The sequence below is a fragment of the Rhipicephalus microplus genome, unplaced genomic scaffold, assembly GCF_043290135.1.
Source record: "Rhipicephalus microplus isolate Deutch F79 unplaced genomic scaffold, USDA_Rmic scaffold_21, whole genome shotgun sequence".
In the NCBI taxonomy this organism is placed as follows: Eukaryota; Metazoa; Arthropoda; class Arachnida; order Ixodida; family Ixodidae; genus Rhipicephalus; species Rhipicephalus microplus.
This window is the reverse complement of record NW_027464594.1, coordinates 2,809,272-2,828,748: the sequence shown is the minus strand read 5'-3', so window position 1 is coordinate 2,828,748 and position 19,477 is coordinate 2,809,272. Positions and strand designations below refer to the sequence as shown.

The following is a 19,477-nucleotide window of genomic DNA, read 5'->3' as shown; positions in this document are numbered from 1 at the left end:
ATCATTTTTCATGATTGCATGCCGCAGCTTTTGCGAAGTTCTTTTTTTACTCAAGTGTTCAAGGCATCGAAAATCCTGTCCATACGATCACAAAATTGAGCTGTAGTGATGGCCGAGGCAGGCAGCACCTTCGCATACACCAATGCCGTGATAGCAATCGAAACTGATGCACTGAGGACCTGAGTTGCTTCATATTAGACCTTCATACTAGACCTTCATATTAGAAAAAGGTTTCTGATGAACGTGTCGTTCTGTCAACTTTGGAGCCAATCGCAACCGCAACTCATGTGAGGATTGGTAAAGGCTTACAATGTGTGACCAGTTAACGATGTTATCGCCAATGTATAACTTGTGTGCTTGGACAATATTGCGCATTGTTTTAATTAAATGCGGAACATCAAAAATGTAATACACCCGCTCACCATTAACTTCAAAAAAAGGCTTTGCTACAGTCACTCTTAGTTGGTTAGCGAGACTTACACTTGGACTGTTCTGGTCACAAATGACTGCTTTCACTGCGATATTAATGCTCCTAAGCTCCAAAATGAGTGACACCTGCAAGTTATGCATAACAGATGACGGTGTTGATGTGTGCCCTATAGTAAAAGCAACTGGTTGAACCCACTTTCTCGAAACACCAACAAGAAGAAAAACCAGTGCTCGATCAGCGATGGTTGAAGTGCGATGAGTGCCATCATCTGTAAAACCCTGGACAACGTCTCTTGCAGCATCATAGTACAGATTCGTTTTGAGTGCTCTTTCGTCGAAAACTAAAGCGCACACTCGGTCCCGTTCATTCCAAGCTTGAGTATTTGTTGCAATGGAAGAAAGGATTCCTGGAATTATGCCTGGAGTCGTCTTTACATTAGCTAGCCACCTCCTTAACGAACGCCGGGAGGGCAAAGAAAAATATGGATCCAGAAATCGGTATGCTCGCGGACCTCGGAAGTTTAGGTGAAGAGCGAATTTCTTGAACCACACGGAAAACCGCTTGCCCTTGCGTTTGGGCCTCAAGTGAACATGTGCAGAAAGAAGTTTAAAAACCTCCTCGGTGACGTGTGGTCGGATAACTCCAAAGGCCTTTGAAGTCGATGACGGTGCTTGGTGAGGCTGTCTCCGCAGTCTTTTCGTCTTTTGATAGTTTTCTGCTGTGCTGCTACTTTGGCTTGCAGATGTTTAATGGTTTGCTTGTACTTCATTGATGGAGACATTGTCGCTGGCACACAGGAACGCACTGCGATAAACAAAAAAAAATGAATGTAAAAGCGAAGAACAACTAATCCCATACGAGCACTTTCCTCGCTCTTTTAGACCCAAGGTGCACAACTTTCTGCGGTGCAAAGTTTTCGATTCCACTACCTAAAAACAAACCATTCACAATGTTGACAATGCACAAAAAAATGAAAATCACTGAGAGCCCACCCTTACATTTTGTAAGTGCACACGTAGTATCCTTTTGAGGATAGTTTCCTCAGATTGTCCTAAACATAAAATAGCACATTAAAAACAGCTACAATAAAAGCATAGTCACCATTTTCTCTAGGGCACTCAGGCGTAGAGCTGTTGGCGGAGACGTCTTCTGGAGGGCCTTGTGAAGCTTGTTCAGTGCCTCGGACAGTGCTGTCGGAACAATCTTGCGAGCGGCCTGCGGAAGTCTCTATATCAATCCACTCTGGTGTTGAAGTGAACATACAACTTACTGGTCACACAAGTCCCTTTTGTGACAGCTGAACGACTGGTTAAGGTTTTCTCTGGCAAGACGAAGTCAGCAGAAGTTCTTTCACCAGCTACAAGGGAGCTGCCACCTCCAGAGGTTTGGTCAACAGTCAATTTGGGTAAAAGAAAAGAAATCGCGACACTGAACGCACCCTGCTCATCGGGGCACCTCAATGTGTAGGAGCCGCTTTTTGAAGCCTCTACCGCAGGTCCTGAAGAAATGAAATTACGACAATGTGTCAGTAAGATGCTTAAAATAACACAAACTGAAGCTCATCCGCACCTTGCAGTGCAGCTTCTGCAGCCATGTCACAGTCACTACTTGGAAGCGACGCTCAGAGAACCTGCATATATCTACAGTTGGTACAAGTTACAAGGCTTGTAGCATGGGGAAACTTAAACAGCTTTTTCAAACGCATAAATTGGTCGAGCGTGGAAGAAAAGAGAAGGCACCAACTAGGAAACAAGTAATTTGTGATTTTTGGAATTATCAACAGTGCCAGCCTTCACTGATGAAAGGTATACGTACATGTGCACTTAGGCTTGAAGATAACGTGAAATAGCCCTTTAAGTCTTTCAAAACAAGTTGCGCAAATCAAGAGCATCAAAAAACGACAGAAATGTAAAGCTGCTGTTAGGAAGGTAATAGCCCACAATTCACAAAATTTAAGACTTTCCAAGTGTTACTTCTATAGTGAGGTTTCTCCATCGGCTACAAAGATTTTCGCGGGTTAACTGTCGCCACTTATTCAATACAAGTGGCTGCTATTGCACATATTTGAGTTTCAGTCAATCACTTACATGGTGCAGCTGGTTGCACACTGGGAACAGCCATTTTTGTAAGCCTTGTGTGCCCAGGGTCCATGAAAGTTTGAGCAGTAAAATGGTCGCTACAAACCCTGTACGTTGCGTACAATAGGCTGGCTGGCTTACTAAGGAGATCATCGCGTCCAGCATACTGCATCCATGCTTTAATCCTGCATTGGCAATGAACTATCAGCTGAAAGGGGAAGTGCTTGACTAGTGATTTTTTTATTGTTACCCTCACTGAGCAAGTACGAACAGTAAGCCTAAAGACATGCAAACCATACAAAAGCTTTAACACACCTGCCGTCCCGTGGTATGCGGAAGAAACTCGTCCCAGGCTTCTTGTGGGTTCTGCCATTGTTGAAGCACCACGATACACCACAGTAGATGCCGTAGCTTGGACCGCCGGACTGCATGGCGTCAGCGCGGTCTGAAAATGTTAGTAAGTGGATGCTTCGCTGTCAAATTACGAAAAAGATATGTGCACGTCATAAGTGTACCAACAAACCCCTTTGAATGATTAGCTAATCGATGCACAATACAAAACCAGTGATACATCTCTGACCCATAAAACTCTGACTTGCAAAGATATACGTCAAGACCACGTACAAAGATCTTCAGAAGTTTCCAGGCCGCTATCCCTTGTAATGCAGTGGTATCGCGGCCTGGGAGCTTTAGAACACCTTCGTATGTAGGCAGTATCAGCAGTACCTTGGGAAGAAAAATCGTAGTTGAAATTTATGCGGTAAAATTATATTGGAAACGTCAAAAAAATTTGTGAGCAGCTTGCACTAGTGGCACAAGGCTAGCGAAAAAACGAAGATGATGGCCACTTGACTAGTCCAGATTTGCCTCCGGCACACCAAGAATTATTCGTGTTCCGAGCCTTCGGGAAACGCGTCGTGAAGCATGCGAGGCCCAGCGAATGCTTCTCAATATTTTGCACCGAGCCTATGACCCACCTGCCCAGCTACGCTCAGCGCACAGACGCTCGCGTCCGTGGCAGACGCAGCACGCGTCGCCTCGGCTTGACGCCGTGCCGCCTTTGCTATACTGCATACGTTGCACAATGTTCCCGTCTGGCCGCCGCATAGAGCCACAAACTTTCTTTTTAGCGAACCTCCCAGTCCTTACAAGCTTCAGAAAAAGGTTACAATTGCGTGAATGAGACGCCACGTAAGAAACAAACTCGCACACTCGAAGCGCAACGTGTGTGTGTGCATCTTTCCATGTTTGTTGCATGGTGTCTTATTCGCGCAAGTGTAACCGTTTTCTGAAAAAATGACCCAACAAGACCAACAACATGTCATTCAACAAGCCTTGCTTGAAAACGTGCCTCACGTGTTATCTCACGCACGAAAACGCCGACGCAGCCGACGTTGACGAAAGCGACGAAAGCTTCTCGCTGTCAGTCATGCATGGGCTTGTCGCTGGGTAGATGGTGTTTATGACAGTACGACTGAAGAAAAATAATCGCGTAAGGTGTGTTGAGTAAATTGTTTTTATGTATAAAGAACATACCAAATTTGGGCGTATAATTATTATTTTGTAAAAACAATTCTGTTGCATTGATTATAACTGTTTTTTTGCGCTTGCGCCCTCTGACGTTTGGTGAGAGCACTAGTTCGTTACGTAGTCGTGACGCACTTCCTGAGGCCAGGTTTCGCGGAGTGTCCGCTCTTGTCTTCTTCTTTCTCTATGCTCGTGGGACATAAGCACGGTCGAGCCTGCTGGAGGATCGTCCACGTCGCCATGTCCAAACAGAGGTATTTCCGTGCTCTACATTGTGCGCGTCTAGTAGTGAAAAGTGGTGGACAAGGCGACGCAGCTCACGTGAATTCCAAGTAGACGGGCCCCAGCCAGGACCTTGTACATCAGTTCGCGTATTTAGAACGCAGTTGAAGTCACCAATCAGAATGGCATCACGACCGTCAAGAAAAAACACATCCAGATCTCTAAAAAAGTCACTAGACTGTCCAGCTGGCGCTGGCCCATACACACAGTATCCTTAATCTGAAAGAAAAGTAGCTACAATCTAAAGCCAAAACTCTGCCCACGCCATCGTAACAAGCATGATGATCCCGTAATAGAGCTCGATTAAAAATAATAATACCTACTTCCGTAAAACGAGATGTAGCGAAAGAGAAATAAAAATCTAGGTTGAACTTTCGTTTAAAAGCAAGCACGTCAGATAGCGAGAAGAAATTTGTTTCCTGGAAGCACAAAATATCACAATTTGCAGCGCGGGCGACACTAATCACTTCAGCCTGCTTTGCCGGAGTGCGAAAACCCTGAGTGTTCAATGAAATAATATGCAGTGTAGTAGCCATCATAAAATGTAAAGACTAACCTGGACGCATAGTTCTAGACGATGTCCTGGAAAGTGTCCAGGGGACCCTTTCTCTACCCAATTACAACGCACTGTTCGACCCTCCAGAAGAGGGTCGAGGTTTTTTGGACCGTTGGGATTTACCACGGCCATCACTGCGTTCATCGGAGCGAGAGCTGGAATTGTGCCCTCGCTTTGTTTCACGTGGAGCTCCCATTTCAACGTCAAAATCGGCAAGGCTAGACATTCCGATGCTACTATCCAGTCCCAGGCTGAAGCCGTCTTCTGAAGACGTGTCCTGAGGAGGCAGGGACTGAGCCGCCGGCAAGCTTGGACCCACATCCTTGATGCTGGCAGCACTGTCCACGTCTCGGCAGGCCGGTGTAGGCACCCTTTGTGTGGGCGATTTTTTACGTGTACGACGCGATGTCGAAATGGTCGGAGCCACCGCAACAGAAGAGTCTTTGGTATTTTCGCCACTGTTTTCCGAAATAACAGGGCTCGTAGGGTCAACTCCAACAGCAGCAGCCTGAGAACTGGGGTCATTTGCGCACTCAACATCAAGTGGCATCAGAGAAGAGACGCCGACGCCGTTTTCAGGGCATTGCATTGCGTCTTTCGAAGTGCACGGTTCCTGCACCAGCGGGGAGGCCAACGCGCCAAGCGTCGCATCGACAATCGCGCTTTCGTTGTGCGCTTCGTTTGAAGGAACTTGTAGGGGTGAGGTCAGCACAGCGTCGGTGGCCTCCTCTGCGTCCCCCGAGTCGATAGTTGGTTCTGTTGCCGGTGTCAGTGGTGGAAAGGCACCAGCGGCAGCGTCTGAGTAAGAGTGGCGGACAGGGCAAACCCCAGTTGGGTGGCCGTCCCCGCAGCATCGACACGGGTGGTCACATCCTTCACTAACGTGACCGTGCACACCGCAGCGACCACAATATGGTGTTGTGCACTGGGCTCGTAGATGCTCCCCTGAGCTGCATCTTCGACATACACGCTGGAGACCACAGTAGTCAAACGTAGCACGGTGACCGGAGATGCGCAGGTAGTTCGGCACAGGATTAGTGGCGTTCATCTCCATTTGAACATACCGCGTTCCAGTGAGCACGCCGCGTCGCCCGCTCATCAAACCACTGGTGGCAGTGAGCACCTTGCCATATGGGGATAACGCTTGGACGAGAGCTTCGTTTGAGACGAACGATGGCAGGAACAGGCAGGCGACGTTGGTCACTTGTAGGCCAACGGGAACGACTTGAACACGCTCGCCGCCAATCACCATGTAGCCAGAATTGACGATTAGAGACATGGAGGCCATGCTCTTCACGGTGACTTGGAAGTTTCGAGCTCCCTGATTCTGCACGCGGTATACCTCTGAGAGGCCGACTATTGACGCGGTCGCATCAACGACGGTCTCGGCACTAGTCCCCGTGGGGACAACAACGTCGAAGACAAGCGCCTTCGAAGGCGTTCAAGACGCGACGGGCACCATGACTCGTACTGACGGACGCCCCTGACGTAGAACGACCAGGAACGTCCTTAGCGCTTGCAAACCGGGCGAAGCTCGTTATAGCGGCACCCATTCGTCCCTCGTAGCCTTTGTAGTAGTGTGTAACGAGTATAGGGTTTTGACCTCCAAGGTGGTGCCGGAGAGAGATTTCTTCTGTGCGTTGTTGAACAATAAGAAATAGTACACATTGTACATGCTGCTAACAAAAAATGAGAGACAGGAGCATTTGGCTTTTAGTTAAAGCGCACGCTGCGATCACCAGTAGCCGCCATTGGCATGTACATTGAGCACTATCTGACAAAAAATGGTTGCTACGTTATACTCGCTGGGTTTACCCTCTTTAGTTTTAGAAAGGTTTAGCGAGCGTTGAGCCGCAGTGCTATGAATACAATAAACTAGTGTATACCATGAACTCGAGGTGGTTACAGGTGGGAGGTAGATACGAAGCGCAAGCCGTAGGAAAGTAAATCGAATTCTCCTGTCTCTCATTCCCCATTAGCAGCCATTGGCATGCATTTCGAGCACTATCTGACAGGAAAAGGTTGCTACGTTATACTCGTTTGGCGTAACCTCCTTGGTTTTAGAAAGGCTTAGCGAGCGTTGGGCCGCAGTGCCATGAATACAGTGAACTAGTATATACCATGAACTCAAGGTGGTTAAACGTGTGAAGTAGACCCGAAGCGCAAGCCATAAGTAAGTGTGCGTGTGCCACCTCTCGTTTAGTTCTTGGAATGTCCGCTGGATGGCAGAGCTTCTATATGGGGAATATATGACGAAAAGATGCGAAATGGTGGTACTTCGAGTGTTGAATAGATGGACGAACGGACACACAGACAGATGCATGGATGGACGCATGAACGGACGCGGGGGCGGATGCATGGACGAAAGCAGGGACGGACGCACGAACATACGCACGCACCGACGGGCGGATGCACGCATGGACGGTCACACAGACGGACGCATGGACGGTCGGAAGCAAGAACGAATGGACGGAGGAATGCTTCGCTCCACTCTCCATCATTCACTCCGTGGATATGATGCCAATTTTTTAGCTCTCCAGGCCGTTTCGATTATGGTATCAATACCAAGCTTGGTATGGCATAACATGACTATGAAGAACATATTTGACGAGTCATAACATGAAAGTCATGACACAGATGTCATGAATGTCATCATTTCCCATTCATGGTCCTGCAGCACTTGCGGTGGTTTCGTTCATGTGGCATGTCGCAAAACTGGTATGGTATGACAAGACTGTGCGGCGAGCACAAGCGACAGCCCTAACATGAAAATCATGAAATGCGTGCAATGTAACAACATGACTACATGCCAAGTTCATGATGCGCTCGCGGGCGTTTCTCTAGCGTCTCATATACTAAATTTGATATAATGGTACGTGAATGGATGACGAAAGTATGTGACTGATGCAAACATGATATTCATGAGATGCGTGACATCTAACCACGTGACTATACATGCCACGCTCATGATCCGCTGGCCGCCGTTGCGCTAGCTTCAGTTTTACCAAATTTGGTGTACGGTACGCGAATGGATGACAAAGGTATGATACTGGTGCGAACATAATAAACATGCATGCGTTTCATGTAACAACATGACTACATGATACGCTCATGATGAGCTCGCGGCCATTTCGATAGCTCCACATCTACCAAACTCAGTATTACGCGACGCGAATGATGACATGGGTAAATGACACATAAAAACATGATAATCATGACATGCGTGTCATGTAACAACGTGACTACTTGCCACACTCATGATGCACTCGCGGCCATTTCGCTAGCTTTACACATGCCAAATTTGGTATTACGTGACGACAATGGATGACAAAAGTATGTGACTGGTGCAAACATGATAATATTGTCACAGCTAAAGGCCGGGAAAGAAGACAGAGGACGATGAAGTGATGAGCGTGGACAGCACCCATGGTTCCTCCGAGGAAGAAGAAGTCGAAGCGGCTGCTCTTTTGTTCTGTTAATACAGACGTCGTTTTTTTTTCTGGTCGCACCGTTGTCCTGTATTCTGTTATTTTCACCTAGCGACATTGGTGGAGGTGCTGGACTTCTCCAACTGATGCCTCGGACAACTCCGCGCCCTAGCACATCGAGTCCACCACCGCAATCCGTTCCTGCAGTGGATACTCCTGTCCACCGCTACAGTCGCCGACAGCGAGGCCTTAGTCCCGAGGCGATCCCGCTCGAACTTCTCCAGCAACACACCGTGCCAGGAGAAATGGCTACCGGAGGGTCTTCACAGCTTACTGTTGATCAGCCTCCAATTCCTGAGACCTTGCACGGTGAGGTTTATGAAGACGTCGAGAACTGGTTAGCCCAGTATGAGCGAGTCGCCAAAGCCAACCGCTGGCCCACTGAACAAAAGCTATCGCGCGTCTACTTTGCTTTTGCAGACAGCGCTCGTACGTGGTACGAGAACCACGAGTCAACGCTGTTTTCGTGGGAGGAATTTCGGCAGCAAATTCTCGGGACATTCGCAAACATCGACCGCCGTGATTCTGCTCTGCAGCTCATCGAGGCACGAATACAGAAACCAAACGAGAGCGTCGCCATGTTTGCGGAAGACATGGCCCGCCTATTTCAGCGGGCCGACCCCGAGATGCCTGAAGGTAAAAAAACTCCGACATCTGATGAGGGGAGTCAAAGAAGAGCTGTTTGCCGGTCTCCTACGCAACCCACTAACAAGCGTAGTGGAATTTGTTAAAGAGGCTACAACAATCGAGCGAGCACTACAGCAACGGCGCCGATACCATGACCAACCAAACAAAACATCTCCCAGCCTCTCTGCTTTGAGTGCCGGTATAGTGAGTGTTCCCTGCGCGAACTCATTCGTGAGGTCGTTCGGGAGGAGATCCGAAACCTCCTTGTGACTCCGCAAGAAAATACCATGGCTTGCGTTGCAGAAGTTATGCGGCAAGAACTCCGCCAGGCATTTTCGTTGCCCGAATCGCTCTCAGACCAGTGGTCTGTAAGCTACGCATCAGCTGTCCGTCGACCCACTCCAGTGTCGTACAACTCGTCACCACTGGCTTATCGTGACGTGAGCCAAGGGCCTTACAACGAGCCGTAGGCCCCAGCTCCCAATCCGCCGCAGCCGTATCTACAGTCCAACGTGCCTATGCAAACGGCGCCGATGTACACTCCGCCAACACCTGCATCTTGGTCGCAAGGTATGCCCACCAGTCGACCCCTCATCCGTAAGACGGACTTGGGGCGCACCGTCGACCGTCGACCACTTTGCTTTCATTGCGGAGAAGCCGGCCATATTTTCCGCGATTGCCCGTACCGTGACCGTAGACATCATAACTTTCTACAAACCTCCCCTCGTGCCTATTTCGATAACCGCCGTGACAGCAGTGCAGGCCCGCAAGCACAGCAACCCGAAGTGCCGTATCGTCGACCCCGCTCTCCTTCACCTGCACCGAACTCGCCGCCGCAGCGCAGTTACTCCGAGATGGTCCGGGGCAGATCTCCTAGCCCTCGTCGGGGAAACTAACAGCTGCCACCTTTGGGGGAAAGGTTGCCACCCGTCGAGATGCTATCACACCCCCAACATCTTCTCTACGACGCGATACGACGAATGATACCGCGGATCGTACGACGCACGATACCAAGGACGATACGACGTCCCCGACATCAACGGAAATCGTAAGCGCCAATCTAGACATTTGTATAAACGCATGCCCAATAACAGCCCTGGTAGATTACTGGTGCGGACTTCTCTATTATCAGCTGTAAACTCGCCGACTGCTTAAAGAAAGTAAGAACAATATGGATGGGCCCAAACATAAGAACCGCAGGAAGTCAATTGGTGACGCCGACGGGCAAATGTACAGCTCGAATTAATATCGGCAGTTCAGATTTCGTCGCTACTTTCGTAATTTTACCGGAGTGCTGCAAAGACCTGATCTTGGGCATGGACTTCTTGCGTGAATACGGTGCTATTATCAACATTCCTGAGAGATCGGTTACGTTTTGGACGGCCCCAGATCAAGTTTCGGATGTGCCCTGTACAGACCAGCGACGTCAGCCTTTGCGCGTCTTCGAAGACGACGTGACCATCCCCCCGCGGTCGAGTACACTCGTGGCTGTGACATGTGACACGTCGAGCGATTCTGAAAACATCACCGAGCAAATTCCAACACTGCTATTCAGCCATGGTTTATCTATCGCAATTGAGGCGTCGTAAGCATAAAATGTGGACACACGCACGTCCTTGTTACGAACTTCAGCTCTGAACGCCGACATTTAATGAGGGGCATGGCAGTCGCGTATGTGGAAGAGCTCGCCGAGATAACAGACTGCCTAACTCTTGAAAAAGATAATTCAACTGATCTGACCCCCGCACCTCTATTTGTTGATATTGGCCCAAGTTTGCTGCCGGTGCAGAAGCAAAGTATCATGCAGCTTATTAACAAGTTTGAAGATTGTTTCTCTTCGATTTCCAGGGTCCGTCAAACGCCGCTGACGAAACATCGAATTATAACAGACGACATGACCAGACCCATCAGGCAAAACCCGTAGCGGGTAGCTCCGCGAGAACGTGAAGCCATCGAAAAGCAGGTGCGACAGATGCTTGAAGACGACGTTATTCAGCCATCGAAAAGCCCTTGGGCTTCACCGGTTGTATTAGTGAAGAAAAAAGACGGCACCTTACGTTTCTGCGTGGATTACTGCAAGCTGAATCAGGTGACAAAAAAAGACGTCTACCCACTTCCACGTATCGACGATTCACTCGATCGACTACGCCACGCGCGTTATTTCTCGTCGATGGATCTAAGGAGTGGGTATTGGCAGATAGAAGTCGATGAAAGAGACCGGGAGAAAACAGCTTTCGTGACAACTGATGGCCTTTTTGAATTTAAGGTACTTCCTTTGGCTTGTGCTCAGCACCGGCAACGTTTCAGCGGCTAATGGACACCGTACTATCAGGCCTCAAGTGGCAGATGTGCTTAGTGTATTTATATGGCGTCATTGTATTTTATGCCACATTCGACGAACACGTCACGCGACTGCACTCAGTATTACAAGCTATCCGTTCCGCCGGACTAACACTCAAGCCGGAAAAATGCCATTTCGGCTTCGAAGAGCTTTTGTTCTTGGGGCATCTTGTCAGTAGTGAAGGTGTGCGGCCTGACCCTGAAAAAATAGCTGCTGTTACGAATTTTCCAGCGCCAACTGACAAAAAGGCGGTCAGACGGTTTTTAGGACTGTGTGCTTACTACCGACGCTTCATTGAGAAATTTTTCGTGCATTGCCTCGCCGTTGACCCGCCTTACCAGAGAAGGCGTCGCATTCGTATGGAATGAAGAGCAGCAAAAATCATTCGACGAGCTGCGACAACGCCTTCAGAAGCCACCAGTCCTCACACACTTTGATGATGACGCACCGACAACAGTGCACACCGACGCTAGCAATGTCGGCTTAGGAGCTGTACTCGTGCAGTGGCAGGATGGCGCCGAACGAGTAATTGCTTACGCGAGCAGAACTCTTTCACGTGCGGAAGAAAATTATTTCACAACGAAAAAAGAGTGCCTTGCGGTGGTGTGGGCGGTTATAAAATCCCGCCCATACCTGTATGGTCGTCCTTTTAATGTTGTCAGCGACCATCACTCCCTCTGCTGGCTGACGAATTTGAGAGACCCTTCAAGACGGTTGGCGCGCTGGAGCCTGAAGCTTCAAGAATTTGACATGACGGTGGTCTACAGATCGGGGAAGCGACATTCAGACGCTGATTGCCTTTTTCGTGCGCCATACGAACCTGCGACGGCAGAAGATGACGATACAGCCTTTGTAGGAGTTGTTAACATGGCAACTGTCGCACAGCTGCAACGAGACGACCCCGAACTATAGAACCCATAATACGTTTTTTAGAGGGTCGCACTTCAGCTGTACCTAGACTGTTTGCGAGAGGGCTTTCATCATTTTGCTTGCGCAACGACGTCCCGTATAAGATGAACTTCACGCCACACGGAAACGACTTCTTACTCGTCGTCCCAACATCTCCAAGGAGCGAAGTATTACAGGTGTGATGGTTAAGGAGACGTTCGTCACTATGTTTGCTTATAGCGGACGAGAAAGGATTAACATGAACTTTTTATTTCATGGCATGGGTGGAACGGCTGACGTCGCACGGATACGCTACCGTGTGCAGCGCCGTTGAGTCGGACGTCGCGGCCAACCCAGCAGTCAGGGTCGCAACTCCGGAGGTCCAAGTTCAGGCCACGGCTCACGAGGACCACACCCGGTAGGCCTCGCCCACGAACCTGCTCCCGGCGGCCACTGCACCCAGGCAGGAGCCGTTCCGCAGGTCTCGGCCTTGGACCTTGAACAGACACACCGGAGCTCGACCTGGCCGACACGTACGGGTCCCACGTCCGGCTCAGGAACGCTGCCAGTAACTCGTCCTCTCGAGCGGCGCACTGCTTCGTCTGCCTTCGTGGCCTCCACGCTCAAGCTCGCTTCTCCGCACGTTCCTTCTTCTTGGCCAGGGCACCGCCAGGTACCCTCGGGTACACACTGCAGCTCATGAGCTCGCGGCCCACGTCCGAGTCTGGCGCATCGCTCGGTACGGCTCGGCACCGCTCGGCGATCCTCGATTCAGCCAGAACTCCCCTGGCACCTGGATCCTCGGCCACCCTGAATCCTCGCCCGGCTCCGTGCTCCTCTGTGCGCACTCCCGCGTCTCGCCCGGCAGAACATCTCGCTCGTCCCTTGCCGAAGTGCGACGCTCTGGTGACACCGGTGCTTGATGGCGTGGGTGCGGCTACGGAGCAGTCAACCCGCATCGGAGACGCGATGCTCCATGCGGGGCATGGCCAGCCCGTCCAGCGAAGAGCGTGCGCCGAGACGCGATGCTCGACGCAACCGTGACCATTAGCCAGGCCACGTTCATCGCTGTGTCGAACGGCTGACCGTGGAGACGCCTCGCCGAGATCCGCGATGCCCTCGGCAAGGAAGAGAACAGCAGGCCAGGCCGCGCCCCGAGATGCAGTACTCGTGCCGGCAATGCCGCCCTAGCTGGTGGTTGGACGGCAGCAGCGGGGACGGCCGCGTTCCTTGGCCGGAACCTGGATCGCCTGCGTCCGACGCTTCTGCCCGCTGTCTCCCGTCTGCCGCTGCTCCGGCTCGTCCCCAGCCACACAGCCTACTGCCACGTAATGGTCGCCCATGGCCCAATCGTGGTACGCCACCTCTATGGGCCACCACAGGTCATCAGCTGATTCGCTGACACTCACGCGCACATTACACGCGCCTTGCCCCCGCACTCCCGTCGTTGTCGTTTTCTTCACTCATCACAACAGGCATGCCACGATGAACCAACATCCGGCCACCTGGGTTACACGCGTACGTTGTGCAGAGGGAGGCAGAAATACTACTGGCCAAGTCTGACGGCGACCGTTCAACACTATGTTCGGACGTGCCTTGATTGCCAGCGCAGAAAAGTTCCACCCGTCAAGCCAGCAGGCCTCCTCCATCCTATTGGCGTGCCTGTTACTCCATTCGCTCAAGTCGGAATGGATCTTTTGGGCCCATTTACAACCTCATCAGCAGGTCGCAGGTGGATTATAGTAGCCACCGACTACCTCACTCGTTACGCCGAAACCAAGGCTTTGAAGAGGGGCACGGCAAATGAAGCAGCCCGATTTTTCGTAAAGAATGTGGTGCTGAGGCATGGTGCTCCATCAGTGGTAATAACTGACAGGGGAACTGCATTCGCAGCCGAACTATTACACACAGTTTTAAAACTTAGTGGCACATCCCACCGGCGAACAACGGCGTATCATCCGCAAGCGAATGGTCTTACGGAGCGTCTCAACAAGGCACTAGCGGATATGCTCTGCGTGTACGTCGATGTGGAGCATAAAAACTGGGACGAGATCTTGCCGTATGTCACGTTCGCCTATAACACGGCTCATCAAGAAACAACAAGAACAACGCCATTCCGTCTTCTTCATGGTCGTAAAGTCAACACTATGCTGGATGCCATGCTGCCGCACGAGTGCAAAGACGTTGAAACGGATGCTGATTATATCACTCAGCTGGCCGAAGAAGCCCGACAACTCGCACGCCTACGTATTAGTCGCGAGCAGGACCACGATTCAAGACGGTACGACCTTCGTCACCGACCAGTCTCCTACGAGCCAGGAGAAAAAGTTTGGATATGGACACCTATTCAGCGCCGTGGCCTCTCAGAAAAACTGTTAAGATGGTACTTCGGTCCCTATAAAGTTCTGCGACGTCTCAGTGACATTAATTATGAGGTTGTTCCTGACACAAGCATTCTTCAAGGCGTCGAAGGTATGCTCTAGAAGTTGTGCACGTGGTACGCATGAAGCCTTATTTCTCAGAATGAACTCATGCGTTTCCAACGAGTACAAACCGCTTTGATTATAAAGCATTGGGATGATGCTTTCTTGAATGGGAGGCTAATGTCACGGCTAAAGGCCGGGAAAGAAGACAGAGGACGATGAAGTGATGAGCGTGGACAGCACCACGGTTCCTCCGAGGAAGAAGAAGTCGAAGCGGCTGCTCTTTTGTTCTGTTAATAGAGACCTCGTTTTTTCTGGTCCTACCGCCGTCCTGTATTCTGTTATTTTCACCTAGCGACAATATGAGATGGGTGTCATGTCAGAACAGGACTACATGCCACAGTCAAGGCGCCAATACATATCGACGTGACGCGGTACGCGTGCTCACCGGCGTTCATTTCGTCGGGTCACGCTGGCGTTGCCACGCCAGGCACCGGTCCTACCTTATACTCGCAGGCGCGCGCCACGATGCATTACTTCGGCGCATGCGCATTTCAGTGCGTCCGGCGTCCCTCCGTCTCGAAAAGAGGGATATGGGGTGTTGTCTGGGTAACGCATAGGTGCAGAATGCAGCATGTCGCATTTCGCGCCGGTTGCCGTCAGGCCACGCCGACAGACGCTGGTCACGCCGGTCGCGCCAGCTGTCAGACTATGGAGTGCTCGCGTTTTGCTAACGTGGCATTGCTTTGCCCAGTGTGAGCGCGCATGAACGCTGTATTGGAGTGTATTGGACCCTTCATGATGCGCTCGTGGCCGTTTTGGTAGATCCACATTTACCAATTTCGGCGTTACGTGACGTCAACGGATGATGAAAGTATATGGCGTATGCAAACATGATAATCGTGACAGACGTTTCATGTAAGAACATGACAACATACCACGCTCATAGCGTGACCGCGGTCGTTTTGCTAACTCCAATTATACTCAATTTGGTATCACGTGACGTGAATAGATTACGAAGGTAAGGGACACATTAAACATGATAATCATGACACGGAAGTTATGTACGGCATCATTTGCCTCCACGTCGTAACGTTAGGCTGATTTTGAAGTGACATATCAACATTTCTCATTCATGCTTCGCTATCATCGATTCTCACTGTACGTGGGATCTGCCAATTTTTTATTACAGTTATTTAGTTTGCACAGCGAGAGTGCTGCTGTTTGTGTGTTTATTGTAACGTTGTGTGGGTATATTTATTGCGCTTTTTTCTATATTACGTATTTGTTGCATAAACATGAAATAAATTATGTTATTCGGGCACTGGTGTTCTTTCGAATGTCTGATTAGAAAAAAAGGTTGACGCATGGCAAACATTGTGGCTGTACGCCATGTCTAAAATGAAATAAGTTAAAAGATACTGTGGTGGTACGGCCGTGTTCTCTTCCAGCTGTTGTCTGTTTTTAACAAAAGTAGTCAAGGCTAGCAAGTTATCTTATACATGTGTGCATGGCTGCGAACCACTGACGACCGTGACTGAAAGGTCGGCAACGTTGAGTGAAGCGGTCACTGCACCCGAGTGTTTCAGATGACTGAAAAAGCAATTCACTTTATTCATGACTTGTATTTCTTGCATGCATGATCTTATTACTCGCTTGACAATGCGATTCAGGTTTTTATCGTTCTTTCCATTCGTGTTATGCGTTTTTGCGCATGCACAGCTACCAAATTAGCGTACTCGAAATCTAGCACCAGAACATGACCACGTTGATGCCGTTTCAAAGATCAGTTCTTGCGTTCCCTTGCTGCCCCAGATATTAACACAACTCTTAACAATGGGTGAGCTCCATTCCACTCCTCATCACTAAAGTTGAGCATACTTCAAGTGTCCTGCGTGCAAATACAGCGCAAAAACTACCGCACGTCGCAGACGCCCCTCGCTTTCAGCGCGCTTCCGAGTGGCGCAGGGATATAATAGGGTGTCGAGATTGCAGAGCTTACCGAAATTAGGTATAGTTATTAGAAGGTATATTTTCTTTCTGTATGGGACGCCAAAAGTCTGAAGTAAGAACATATGCAGCGTGTTATATATTTTTAAGTTACCCTAATGGCAAATATCAAGAGTAATAAATATACGTGAATTGTCAACATAAAGAACAACATTGTCTAGCCCAACTTCAAAGGGTGTGAATAAAAATTACTGAAATAGCGTGCCTTTCTGGGATGGCACAGCAGCCGTATGAAGGAATGCTGTACGGTTCGAATTCGCTGTGATCGCAGCGTGTGGGGCCCACAGGAGAGTACCAAGTACTCTGAATCGTTAACCGTGTTGTCTAAACATGACAGTGTCCGGATAGACACTCACCAGGTGTGAGGCCCAACGGGACGGCTTTGTGCTCTCCCATGATAGAGTACCAAGTACTCTAAATTGTTAAACCTTGTTTCTGAACACATGATGCTCTGTTAGATTGTACTCTAAATAACTTTCTCTAAATACATATAACTGCAAGTTAAGTACCTTTGCGCCAGGGACGGCTTTTAGCTCTTCCATAGTAGAGTACCAAGTATTCAAATCGTTAACGTCTTCTTCTAAACACACATAAAAGCTTGCACTCTAAATATCCACGAACGACATTCTATATCTTTTTGTGTACACATGAGTTATGTAAGGTGCATCTGGAAACAAAACTATCTAAAATGATGGTACCGTAAAGGTGACAGCATGCATTTGCTGATGAGATCACGTTGTATTTGAAAACTGAGGAAAGTTTATCCCGCAGCCTACGACTTCTTCCTGAGTATGGCATGATTTCAGGTGCTGCGTTAAAATTTTCTTAATGTCAATATTTATTCATTGGTTCTCCAGTCGTCTGCCTAAGTCCTTTTTTCGGTCATCAAAGAAAAAACTCTCTCCAAATTCTGGGGCTTGATTATATTTGGTATGACATATCAGCCTCCCTGTGGGTTTCAGTAGTCGAAGTTCTAAAACGAAACGCCCATTATGGATGCTTGAAAAAAAAAGGTATTTAGCACAGGCTGTGTTCTGCGGCCGTGCATGGTACATAGTACAGCGCCCATTACGAATCACTAATTCGGAGCAATCTCTCATTGGTTCATAATTTGGTCAAGTGGAACAGAGCTGGTTTGCCGAACAGCACTTGGGCAACCCAGAAACTGCGGTGGATTCGCATTCCCATCCGTGTCTGTTCGCTGCCGGTTGCTTGCCCTACGATTCTTACTTTGCTTGTTGCACGGTGATTAGTTTCCCGCGCGTGATCTTGCCTGCGATTTCTTGAGCACCAAGATAAGGTATTTATTACCAGATGCACGGCTTAATTTTGCACCGAAAACACTTAGCGTACCTGCATTTTACTCAACGGCAGTAGCATTTTATCGACACGCGCTGCAGGTTTGTCGCGATGTAAACACTCTGGAAAGCCGCATTGTAGATACAACGGCGGCTCTTCTGCTTCCTCTGGCTCCATCAACCCACCAAGCATGATCGAGACATGTCTCGTGGGGCGCGATAACGGCATCGTTTTGTCCTGGTCACCTCCGTGACTTCTATGCCGTCTCGGATGGAGTGTACTCCCGACACAGGACATACTGGAGATGTGAGGCATGGTCCCATCTTCCACTTGTCCTAACTGCCAGTTACAGGAGTCTAACCAGCATATGCTGAAGCAATGTGTCATTGGAAAGGTGTTTTAAAATACCGTTAACACTTCCGTGACCTATAGGTGTTAATCGCTCTGTGACATCTGGTTGCTGCTCGTGTAGTCACCTTGCGCGCCTTCTAATAGCTGGAGCAGGTTTTTGTTTGTCGCGTAATAGGTGCGAGGCTGTTACGGCAGGTAATCGTCGTCGTGCTCTTTTTCCGATTCTGGGACGCTTCTACTCTGAACTTCTATTGTATCTGTCGGAGGAATTGTTCTTCCTCGGGGAGGAAGAATTTCTATGACAATGGTGGTGCCGTTTTCTGTCCGTACACTGTAAACAAAAATATACCCCGCTGGCAGGAATCGGAAAATGATGCCCTCGCTCTGGCCCGGTGGCCTCACTCAAACCGGATGGTACCATAGTAAATAAATTCGTTTTTCACAATTTTTCTCCGGTGCCCGCCGGACGAAGGAAACCGGAGGAAAATGGACCAAATCCTCTGATTGTGCTCCCGTGGTTGCCCCGGAAGTACTCCAGCACATCGCTTTTGCCCCGGTGGATGCTCCTCGATTGCTCCCGCTCATCGCTCAGCAGCATTCATTGGCTGTTCGAGTAGTGACGTAGGCAGCCTCGCCGCTGGGAGGCCGTTCCCCACCAACCAACCTGGCGCAGACAGAGCTGGCGCAGTGAGGGTTGTGCGAAGCGTTCAGCCGCGTAGGAGAAAAGGAAATTGTTCTGAACAACTTCTGGATATTACAAGTGACAAGCAGCAACAAAGGTGATCAACGACAGAAGGAGTTTGTGCGAACGGTGATCGTGTGATGGTTCCTGGCAGCGAACGACACATTGTGATCTCGCGAGTGTTGAGGGACGCGGTGGTCGCTGGTTCAATGAAAAAATAGTGAGTTAGCTCTCCTTGGAATTTCTGTGTTATTCTTGTCAGGAAGGGCTAAGATTTGATAATGTTGAGTTGATAATCAAAACATGCGATCAATATTAGGCTAATTTCACAAGACGTCAGTGAAAAGTCAGCGAAATTTTGATAATGCGTTGTTTGTACTATGCTTTTTTATTTTTTAACATAAATTCAGTAAAGCAAATCGGAGAGGTGAGCGAGTTGGTACTGGTTCATTATGGCGTAAATGTAGCGCGGAAAAAAAAAAATGAACAGCGCAA

The 19,477-nt window shown here is 49.3% G+C and overlaps 1 long non-coding RNA gene across 1 annotated transcript; it reads right to left on the bottom strand.

Annotated features, from left to right (window-relative positions):
• Positions 1–1,125: 1,125 nt before the first annotated feature.
• LOC142785317 (uncharacterized) lies at positions 1,126–1,941 on the bottom strand. Its single transcript, XR_012888911.1, has 3 exons — positions 1,869–1,941; positions 1,532–1,805; positions 1,126–1,234 (listed from the first exon to the last, which is right to left on the bottom strand). It is a non-coding gene; the product is annotated as an uncharacterized LOC142785317 (long non-coding RNA).
• Positions 1,942–19,477: the final 17,536 nt, after the last annotated feature.